Source organism: Amblyomma mixtum, chromosome 3 (genome assembly GCF_055824585.1).
Source record: "Amblyomma mixtum isolate Tamu chromosome 3, ASM5582458v1, whole genome shotgun sequence".
Taxonomy (NCBI): Eukaryota; Metazoa; Arthropoda; class Arachnida; order Ixodida; family Ixodidae; genus Amblyomma; species Amblyomma mixtum.
This window is the reverse complement of record NC_143014.1, coordinates 368,942,196-368,947,703: the sequence shown is the minus strand read 5'-3', so window position 1 is coordinate 368,947,703 and position 5,508 is coordinate 368,942,196. Positions and strand designations below refer to the sequence as shown.

Here is a 5,508-nt window from a genome sequence, read left to right as displayed (position 1 = left end):
CTCCCGTCCTTCAATAAACCCAGTTGATAGTCAGCGCTTGTCTTGTTGTTGTCCCGCCTTTTTTGCGCTGTTCACCAGTATGAATCCATTAGAAGACCTTCTGATCGTCGCACCTTCAGTGGATGAACCATTTCTCACAGCACGGGAAATCCGCGATGAGCTGGGTTTAGATGTGAGTGAGGAAACTATTCGGAGAGGGCTCCACGATGCAGGGATTCAACGCCGGGTTGCCGCCAAGAAGCCGCTACTTGATGCGTCGCACCGACGCCAGCGGCTCGCGTTTGCACAGGCCCACGAAAACTGGACGCCACGAGACTGGGGCTTCGTCTTGTTCAGCGATGAGTCAACATTCTGTTCAGGATGGGACCAGCGCCAGAGAGTTTGGCGTTCTGAAAACTACCGGTATGGCTTTCATGCATTCTTTTATAGCCGTTCAATGCAAAAGGACGTCGCCTTTGTATTTCCAGTTACGAGGAACGGTACACCTGGCACGTGCGGTCGAGCGGTCGCACAGCAGTGAATGTCTGGGGTGCCGTGAGCAACCAGGGCCTGGGACCTATTCACAGGATTCACGACAGGATGACGGGAGAGGCATACGTGGAGATCCTGGATCATGTTTTAATTCCTTCTGTTTTGGATGGACCCTTCCCAGACGGATTCTTTTTGTTCCAGCACGACCGCGCTCCGATACACACTCACACACTCACTCCGATACACGCCATTCGGGCATGCCCGAGTGGCGCAAGCGTTCTTGGACAACGATGGTGTGATGCAGGTTGAGTGGCCAAGCCGCAACCCCGACCTCAACATTATTGAAAATGTTTGGGGCACAATGAAAGCAAGGCTTTCCAGGCGGTTGGGCTCAAGTTCGTCTACTTCAGACCAACTCTGGGTTGCCATTCAAGAGGAGTGGCAGCTTCTGCAAGCGGACAGCGATCTGGTGGACGGGCTTTATGCATCGCTGCCTGAGCGCATGGAGGCCGTAAAGAGTGCGCGTGGCGGTAGCACTCGCTTCTAAATTAACTTTTAATGAAGTATCGATTGGTTTCATTTACTTTTTTTCGTGTTTTCGTCGTCCTTAGCCGGCGACAACAGTTCTTGCCCGTTTTGTTCCCGTGCGAGAAGCCGGAACTGAGCGCTTAAGAATCATCTCGTGTTGAGTCTTTAGGCGTTGAAGATAAGCGCACAGTTATTAGTAATTCTTTCTACGCCGAGAAATACAACCGTTCCAGATATTCGAAGAAGTATTGCGGCACGCTAGAGGCCTGTGCGAGCGCCTGGCGTCATTCATAGAAAAAGGCATATAAAAATGATATTTCCCCAAGGAAAAGGTGAATTTGAGTGTTCGCATGCGTTTCGTAGTTTCATTTTCATCAAGCTCTGCGGTTCTTGCTGCGAACTTCGTGGTTTTTGTGTAGTTTTAGACAATTTGCACATCAGGTGACGGTCGTACTAACATGACACCGGAAAGCGAACTCGTACAGTTACTAGAGAAGAGCGCACCGATCGTGAAACAGCGGGCGCTGTCTTACGTTGCAGGACTCGCAGACACGGAAGATGGGCTTTCAATTCTCCACAGAAACTTGGACGACTTAGTCAAAGCTGTAGCTCTGCTAGTACATAATGAAGATGCAGAGGCAGCTTTGAAAGCATGCAAGTGTATGACCAACTGTACATCTGACTCTTCCATTTCCGAGCACCTACTTGAACATAACTATGCGGGCCTGCTGGAGCACTTATCAAGATTGTGCTGTCAAATACTGACAGTCCAGCGACACTTCACTGCTGTGCTATTCTTTCGAACCTCACCCGAAGCAGACATGGTGCGGAAAAGGTTTGGGCTGTGGTGGACAGGATGAGCAAGTCTGATGACCTCCTGGAGGAGTTTGCCTCAAGATCTGACCAGAAATATGACCATCTCAGCTTTGTGTTTTCAAACCTGTCACAGCTGAATAATGTCAGAAAATGGTTTCTGAATCAAGCAGCCAAGAGGATCCAGAAGGTTTTTTCCGTTCCTCACTCTATAAGCCTCGACAGACCGAAAGCATGGCGCTGCTGGAGTATTGCTCAACTGCTGCTTTGAGACAGAGTGTAACGAGTGGCTTCTGAGTCCCGATGTGAACATCCTGCCTCGGCTGCTGTATCCCCTCGTGGGCCCCGAGGAGCTGAACGATGACGAGATGGAGAAGTTGCCACTGGAACTTCAATATCTGGGCAGCGACAAGCAGCGGGAAGAGAACCCTGAAATTCGCCAGATGCTCATCGAAGCAATCACTCAGCTGTGTGCCACCAAGAAGTGCAGAGAGAGCAGATCAAGAACTCTGGAGCCTATTACGTGCTGCGAGAGTTGCACAAGGTGGAGAGCTGTCGCCCCGTGGTTGTGGCGTGCGAAAATCTGGTTGACATCCTTATCAGCGACGAACCAGAGCCCGGCATGGAAAACCTCAAGGCTGTCGACATTCCCGAACACCTTGTGGAGAAATTTGAGGCTTACAACAGAGCTGCTGAAGGAATAAATGCGTGCAAAATGAAAAAAAAAAACGTACCAGATATTCGAAGAAGTACTGCGGCACGCTAGAGGCCTGTGCGAGCGCCTGGCGTCATTCACGGAAAAAGGCATAGAAAAATGATATTTCCCCAAGGAAAAGGTGAATTTGAGTTCAATAGCGTAATAGACGTTTTGTAACCCAATCTCTATAACTTTTATTACTGCCTGGAGTTTCGGCATGTATTGGTTAACTACGCACGCCGCAAGGCCCGAAATTTATCCGGTTACACCGTCATCCTGTGGGCCAAGCTCGGAAGGCGCGCGAGCAGCGGCAGCTAAGCGCGCAATTTCGGTATCCCGCGATAAGAAAATTGTCGCACGTTTCACGGGCGTGCGAGGCCGCATCCGACAGCAAAATGCGGAGGCACGCTCCGTCGAGCGCGCTGTCTACACGGCGACCGGCCACAGGCGAAAAAGCAGTGAAAGCGAGCTGCGCACCGCCTGTCGTTAACCGCCGTAAACATACCGGGAGCATTATCTCGCACCCGATGGCTATCGCTTCGCGGCGCATACGGCAGTCCAAGCCACGCGCTCCGTCATTCGTGTTAAGTCTGTGGGCGCCTGTACTACATTGTGCAGAAAAACCGTTCAGAAAGACAGCCTGTTTTCGTAATCAAATATTCGGCAATCTGTGCAGTTATTTTGAAATTAAAGTTATGCGCTTTCAATTTGGTAAGGAGACGGCGCGCGACTATTTCAACTGTTTAGCAGCAATCTAAGAAGAGGCAGTCATTAATGTGCTGCTTATCAGTTGTGAAGGCTAAATTGTAAATAAACAGCAAGATAAAAAATTCTGGAACCATGTTGGCTGGGACCTAGGAGATTGGTTAAATAAGTCGTAATTCATCTATACATAAGATGCTTCATAACTTTGCAGGTTGCACTAGGCAAGGAAACGGGTCTGTAGCTCTTGAAGGAATTTCGCATTCCACTCTGACACATGGGAGAGAATCGCGTGAACTTCCAATCAGCAGTCAAGATGACTTCACTGAGAGTCTTCTGGAAGAACCGGGAGAAAGCATATCGCATCCGCGCAGGAATGTGATCACGAACACATACCTTGACCTAGTTCACATTTTCTCGTAAATTACAGACGCTATCGATACAAAAGGTGACTTCGGACATTTTATCTCTTTTAAAGACATTGTAAACCTCACAGCACGTGAGCTGGACGGTTTGAAAAATAATGGCTAAACAATTTAAGTCTGTACTCATTAGGTTTGTCAACTGTAACCTACAATACCTAAAATAGACGAATATAGGTTCCCTCAAGCTGTTTCACTTAGCTCGACAGTCGACCAGTGAATATCCGGAAGGTTAGCCCCCCCTCCCCCTTCCCCCAAGGAACAAGGAATTCATTACTAATAGTTGCAACAGAATTGAACAAAAAATTGTCGTTGTACATGCAGACCAGGAGGCTTTTGACATTACTCAAGAACCAGTGCTTTTCTGTTCGGAAACCTTGTTTTGCAAACAAATCGATTGAGTTGTATAATCAGGAAATTCCAGTTGGACGCATGGGATATTGTTCTGAACAGGAACAAGCGCCGCTTCACTATGTGCCCACTGGTGTCGTGGAAAACACTGGCCCGTGCCAGAAAACAGTTAATTACTTGAGACAGTCAGGTCAAAGCAAAGATTCTCTGCACAAGACGGTGCTCAGTTGGATAGTACAAAGAAGAAATTCAAAGTCACCGAACTTAATTTTTAAACTGCGGCGGTTGATTGAGAAAACTTTGACAGGGGACTTCATGGCATGAACACTAGTTCGTAATTCCTCCCGTACAACATCATCTTGACTCTCCCATTGAAAGCGCTCGCTCCACAAGTGGAGCGTATGCAATTTAAGTGGTTTCAAGTCTAATTCGGTGTTTCGCTTGGCATAAGCCCACAGTTTTTTTCGCTTATCGCAGGCAGTATAGGAAAAGTCTTGAGATATTGTGGCACTCGTTCTCTTGAGGTTTTATGGTTATGTGAACACGGTCTGGTGGGCTTTAAAAATTAAAACGAACAAGGTGGGCCGGTTTTGTTCTTCGGAAATGTACCCAGCCTGTGAGCACCCGATGTAACCAGCCTTAGATGTCAAGCTTCGTAGTGCATGGCCTTATAATGCGCTCGTTAGATTTCGCTTTAGTCCCATTGACATCAGAATTCGTTAAGGCATATAAAACCAAATTATAACGCCTTTCACGATTTTACGAGTCCTCCATTCTTTAATAATTCTTGTCAATACTTCGTGATCGTAGTTGCTGATCTTCAAAGTTGGTTGAGGCTTTTTGAATTTTATTAAGCTTCTGTAGCCTGCTTTCGAATCAGTCACGCGTCTGGTAAGCTAATAATTTGGAAGGTATTGCATTTTGTCGATTCAACAGTTCTTTACTTTTTTCAGTAGTTCGTGGACAACGGGTTGACTCAATATTCGAGCCATCACGCACAAAATTAGTAGATGAAGTGCCAGGCTACGAAAAAGTGAAAAAATGCCTCTTAAAAAGCACATGATTCCGACTAAAAACCCTTTCACCAACAAGAAAAATATAAACCATGTGGGGTGGAACCGGCAAAATGTGCCACGTTTTCAAAGTGAAAAAAAACAACAACCGGTGTGAGCAGTAAAAACTTGAAATAAGGGAGCAAATTACTCATTGGAACCCACCCATGCGTGGCCATGCGGCTACAGAGTAAATCTATAGAGCACCCACAGAAGCTTTCTAGTTTTTTTTTTTCCTTGAACCATGCAGTTTCTGTGGAAGCTGTAGAGCTCTCCTCTGTAGCCATATGGCTGCGCTTGGGCGGTTGCCAATATGTAATATGCTCCTTTATTACAAACTTACTTCACATTGGGGGATTCCCGTAAACATATGACGAACAGTGAAAACTAGTGTAAGGGGGACCGCCATCTGGCCGGTTCGACGCATCATTGCTGCAGTGCTACTCTGGTGATTTGTTCACCCACAATTAGC

General features: G+C 47.1%; 1 pseudogene; it reads left to right on the top strand.

The window, feature by feature from the left end:
• Positions 1 to 1,367: 1,367 nt before the first annotated feature.
• Positions 1,368 to 2,578, top strand: LOC149356723 (co-chaperone protein HGH1 homolog; annotated as a pseudogene).
• Positions 2,579 to 5,508: the final 2,930 nt, after the last annotated feature.